Source organism: Delphinus delphis, chromosome 1, assembly GCF_949987515.2.
Source record: "Delphinus delphis chromosome 1, mDelDel1.2, whole genome shotgun sequence".
Classification (NCBI taxonomy): domain Eukaryota; kingdom Metazoa; phylum Chordata; class Mammalia; order Artiodactyla; family Delphinidae; genus Delphinus; species Delphinus delphis.
Genome location: NC_082683.1, coordinates 37994224 through 38000504, shown reverse-complemented (window position 1 = coordinate 38000504; position 6281 = coordinate 37994224).

Here is a 6281-nt window from a genome sequence, read left to right as displayed (position 1 = left end):
GCTGGGCCCTTAGGCTGAATAGCCCTTGGGAAAGCCAGATAGCACAGTGGTTTAAAGTTTGCCTCTGGAGCTGGAGTGTCTGGTAACCCATCCTTGTTGTGTGACTGTGCCCCAGTTTCCTTACCTGTAAAATGAGGATAATAGTACCCCCGCCCCCGGGCCAATTCTCTAGTACTATTGTCAGAACCAAATGAGCTAACACATGAAATGCAGCCAGAACTGGGACTAGCCTATAGAAAGCAATCCATGCATGTTAATCAGTATATTATTGTTGTTGTTATTATTAGAGACCTACAGAGAGGGGTTTTCTGACCTGAGAAGCCCAAGCTCAGGAACCAGACTCCCTGAGTTCAAATCCTAACTTTGCCACTTACTGTGTAACCTTCAGTAAATCACTTTAACCTCTTGTGCCTCAGTTTCCTTATCTGCAAAATAGGAGATAATCATAGTGACTGCTTCATAGAATTGTGAAGATTAAATGAGTTAATTCAAGGGAAGTTAATTCAAAAGAGTCAATTCAGCTGATTAAATGAGGTTAGAACAGCACCTGGTCCATTGTAAGAGCTCAATAAACATTGACTCATTATTTTAAACAGAGATGTGACACAAATGTTTTGGAAAGGCAATGTGGAGGAGGACGGGGAGAGGAAAGCTGGAGGCAGAGACCATGGAATGGAAGAGCAGGCGGATGTGGGGATCCAGTGGGGCTGGGGTTTCCAGGCCTCCACCTGTGTTACCAGAAAAGCATCTGTAATTCAACACCACACCATTCCTCGAGACAAAACAGCACTTGCCTGCCCTCAGGTGGTGTGTGTAAACTAGAGTTACTTGTATGGGCAGTCGCTCTAGCAGGCCCTGGTGGGTTTCCTGAGCAGTATCAGGGTTCTCCCCCACTAGCTGGTGACCTTGAGCAAGTCATCCTTAAGTATCCTCAGCTGTCAAGTGGGAAGACAGGTAAATACCTTGCCAAGTTCAGTTGGAGGTGGGGGCAGGGCAGAAGGGATGAGGGGTAGAGCTTGCAGAAGGGGAGGAAGCTTCTCAGATTCCAGAGGGTTTGAACCCTGTCTTTGTTCTGGGGGTGAGAAGAGGGAGTGTGCCCCTGTTCTCAGTAACTGCCCTGCTTTGTTTTCTTTCACTTCTGTGAGCCTTTCCTCAATACAGAAGGGGAGGGCAGGAGCAGGGCACAGCCTGGCTCCAAGGAACTCACAGTTCCACAAGTGACATAGGATACCACACTCAGAAGCACGACCTGTGGGGCATTTTATAATTTCAAAGCACTGACAGGTCTTTGACCTCAGCTGACTGAGCTCCCCAACCACCTCAGAGGCCCCCTACTCTTACACTCTCCCCAGAGGGAGGGGAGAGTTTGTCTCCTATGGCAAACGATTCCAGTACCACAGCTTTCTATGTCTCCGCTCTTTGCAAAGAGCTCCTCCCTTCAGAAGGGAGCTATTTCCCCACCCCCTGTAAATCTGGGCTGAACTTTGACTTGCTTTAACGATCAGAATGCAGTGCATGGGATGTTGTGTTAGTTCTGAGCCTAAGCTGCAAGAGAATTGTTTTCTTTCTCTCTCCTGGAACCCTGCCACTGCCATGAGAAGAAGTCCAAGCTAGCCTTCCTGAGGATGAGGCCATGTGGAGTAGAACCTCAGCCAGTTGTCCCTGCTCAGGCCCTTACACAGGTGAGAGCCCAGCCAAGATGAGCAGAGCCACTTGAATGCAGATACATGAGTGAACCTAGCCAACCAACAGACTCAGAATAATAAATGGTTGTTTAAATCACTAATTTTGGGGTTGGTTTATTACAAAGCAATAGCTAATTGACATACCTCCCAATCCCCATGGGCCAGATGAATAACTGAGGCCCCCAGACAACCAGGGACTTGCTTAATACTCCATAGTGAGTGGGGGTCCACTGTGAGTCAGACCTGGATCTTTGAGACTCACTGCTACCTCTGTAACAGGGATACACACACCTAGACTTTAGAACTGTTATTAAAAGTTCCTGGGCTTCCCTAGTGGCGCAGTGGTTAAGAATCCGCCTGCCAATGCAGGGGACATGGGTTCGAGCCCTAGCCTGGGAAGATTCTGCATGCCGTGGAGCAACTAAGCCCGAGCGCCACAACTACTAAACCCACGTGCCACAACTAGTGAAGCCTGTGCGCCTAGAGCCCGTGCTCCGCAGCAAGAGAAGCCACGACAATGAGAAGCCCGCACACCGCAACGAAGAGTAGCCCCCGCTCGCTGCAACTAGAGAAAGCCTGGGCGCAGCAACGAAGACCCAACACAGCCAAAAATTTTTAAAAACAAATTAAAAAAAGAATTAAAAAAATTTCTTGTATTAAAAAAAGAAAGTTCCTAGTCGTTAGCCTGGAAACACACCAACCACATCTCACCCTTAATCTGTTTTCCTCAACCTGTTTTAACCCATGTCATCCTTTGGATATACACAAAATGTTTTATTTGAAACTGTGGGGTAAGTTTCTTCACCATTCTGCCCCTGAGTTTCCTCATCTGTTAAATGGAGGTATTGTACTACCTCACTGGTTATTGAGAATTAAATGAGTTAATTTTAGTAAAGTATTTAGAACAGTGCCTGACATATAGCAAGGGCTATATAATAGAATAAAATAATGTGACTAAAAATGAGCCATAGCAATAGCAATTTTATTAGGGAAACATTTTTATTTTGATCCTGAGCGCTACATATTTTTCACTTGGCTCTGGTGACATCAATATGAGTATTGAGTCAGCTTGTATGCCATAACCTTTGCATCCAAGACGGTGAGGAAGAAAACATCTCGTGGGTGGCAAACCAGTTTTTGAAAACCAGACATGCAGAAAATCACATGCCCCCCTTCTCAAGAAGCATCAGTAGGACATCATTATATATTTACCTCGTACTTCACAGAGGGTATATTCTTGGTAGGTTGTGTATAAATCAAATCTTAACATAAATCTATCTTATTTAAAGAACTCATCTGGGGAACCATTCTGCAAAGTGAGGATGGCTTTTGTAAAATCAGTATACCTTTGAGGGACATTCAGAATTTTGACTAGAGGTAGACAGAACTTCTTTGTGTCTAAAACAAATCTACCCTCCCAAGGTTCCCTCAGGTGACTCTGGTTCTTCTCTCTTGGGCTGCCTGCTACTGAATCCTGATACATCCCAAAGAGGCCTCTTGCCCTTGGCTCTCTAGGACTGGAATTTTTGCAATTCCTGACTCTACCAAGGTGAATCCCTTTGAAACCAGAAGGTGTGGGGCCATTGTCCTCAGTGACTCTGATGTCACTATGCTGACAGTCTAGATATTCAGCTACCAAGCTCTCTGGCTTCTGCTCAAGCTGGCGACAACCTGCTTACAACTTCCTTCACAAACAGGGGCATCTAAGAGAGACAGAGCCCACAGTTCTAGCGGATGCCCTCATCTGGTTCTGTAAGTTGGGTGAACACACGGGTAGGGTTCAAACTCAGTATCTAACGACTCTGGCAGACTGTCAGAATGAGCACATGTACAAAGGAAGGTCCTAACTCATTTCTCAGCCTTCCTCAAACACTTTAGGTCCCAGTATTATTCTGTGCCTTTGAACACACTTCCCTTGGCCTCTAATGTCCGATGTTCCTCCAAAATCTTCACCCCAACCCTGCAACACACACTGCCTGGTAAACTTCTATTGATCCTTCAAGACCCAATTCAGAGGCCTCAGGTTCCAGATGGCAGATGACGCACATGTATTTTGCAGATAAAGCATTTACCTTCTTCATTAAAATAACAGAACATATTTTTAAAAGAATAACAACAACAAAAAGAATAACAGAGGCATTATTGGTAAACAAACCAACCCCCAAAAGAGTAAGATTCTTAGAAGATAGAAAGCAGGTGATATCAAATTGAAGGAAAAGGAGAAGCAGTCTAAGACACCAGAGGGAGCCAGGGTCTTCCCCAAGAAAGACCTGGGGAAGGTCCAAGCAGGAATGGGCAGTGAGGACAGTCTTGGGAATAGACAGAGTACTGTTTTGGAACTGCTGTGACTTTGGGGCTGTTCCCTGCCACCTTCAATAAATAAAATAACAGTCCAGTTTCGAGTCTGATGAAATATTCTCTAAATGAAGTGTCCCAGTTTGGGAAGGGCAACCACTAAGGGAATCAGGGCTTGCGAGGAACAGAACAAAGAGGAACTGTATGACTCTGGTCCCCTAGAACAGACAAGGAAGGGAAAAAAGAGAAAGGGACAGTGACATTGTAGGAGTCCCAGCCTACCTGCCCACTTCTTGGTCACATTCCATCTCCTGACCAGTCAACACTCTTGAGTCAGGGGAAAAGCCTCCTGGGAGGTAAGACCAACACAACTCAAGAAGGCGTACCACCAGCCACCTTTCTTGACTAATAGTTTGTTCGTTCATCCATTTATCCCATCAGGTGCAGAGGGATTGAATTCATCATACCCCTCAGTTCACAGGACATTATCATCATTAATCCATCCAAGCCCCTCTCATATATTATCTGGGGTTTTTTTTGTTTGTTTTTGTTTTTGTTTTGCGGTACGCGGGCCTCTCACTGTTGTGGCCTCTCCCGTTGCGGAGCACAGGCTCCGGACGTGCAGGCTCAGTGGCCGTGGCTCACGGGCCCAGCCGCTCCACGGTATGTGGGATCTTCCCGGACCGGGGCACGAACCCATGTCCCCTGCATCGGCAGGCGGACTCTCAACCACTGGACCACCAGGGAAGCCCTGTTTATTTTTTATCTTTGCTCCCCAGTCTTATCCTCCCTCCACCCATAAGCAACTCATAATTTGTTTAATGCCTATCTTTTTGTTTGTATATGATCTTTTAAAATGTGTTGTTTTCTATGCATACATCTTATAGCTTTGAGATATAACTGGTGCACAATAAACTGCACATATTTAAAGTATACAGTACCATGAGTTTTTTACATATGTATATACATGTAAAATCATTACCACCATCAAGACATCTATCATCCCCAAAAGTTTCCTCATGGTCCTGTGTAATCTAGCCTTCCCTAGGCAACCACTGATCTGCTGTCACTATAGATTGGTTTGCATCTGATATTTTCTATTCTACTCTCTTTTGTTAAAAATATACATAAAATAGATAAGCAACAAGGATTTACTGTATAGTACAGGAAACTATATTCAATATCTTGTAATAACCTATAATGAAAAATAATCAAAAAAAGTATTATGTACATATATGTGTGTGTATATATATATATATATATATCTGAATCACTTTGCTGTATACGTGAAACTAACACAAGATCGTAAATCAACTATACTTTGATTTAAAAAAAAATCAATAAGAAAAAAAATAAGGAGCTGATCCATGCCTGCTGGATAGGTCAAAAGAGACCAAGGTAGGGGCTTCCCTGGCGGTCCAGTAGTTAGGACTCCATGCTTTCACTGCTGAGGGCCTGGGTTCAATCCCTGGTGGGGGAACTAAGTTCCCGCAAGCCTCGCAGCCAAAAAAAAAAAAAAGAAAAGAGAGAGAGACCAAGTTATACTTCAGTAACAACACAAACTCTCAGAGGCTGAACATGGCAGTTATTTTTCACTCTCGCCCCATGTCTAATGCAGGTCCACAGGGGGTTCTGCTCAACAAAGTCACTTAGGCACTCAGGCTGATGTAAGTTCCATCTCAACGTATGTTTCCATGGTCACTGTAGTGGGAATGACACGGCAAACCTGATGTTCACTCTCAACGCTTCCATCCAGAAATGTGGAAGAAAGACACCACTTCTACTAATATTTCATAAAACAAGTCACATAGCCATGCCCAACTACAGAGGCAGTGGGGAAGGCAACTCTTCTGAGGAAGAGGAGTAACCTTTCCTTCAGGAAGAGGAATAACTAACTAGCTATCTCTGAAAAATCCTAATGCCTACCATACGCACAAAACTGATTCCATGACCACGAATGAATTATGGTTGTGAACCACAGTCCAGAAAGCACTAGTTTAAAGGTTTTCTATTGATCTGCAATCTGGCTCACTACAGCTTTCTTCTACTGACCCCAGCTCTACTGACTCTGGAGACACTCAAAACACACCTGCACCCCCTGCCTCAGAACAGTCCTATTTAGATACAGGCATCTCTCATTCTCTCTCTCTCTCTCTCTCTCTCTCTCTCTCTCTTTCAGCAACAGAGACATCAGCGGTTTAATGGATAGAGGGAGCTTACATGTCTGTGCAAGGTCCTGGAGTGAAACCCCTCTGCAGCAGGGCTGGACTTGGCGGGGCCAGACTTGGTGGCAGTCTTCAC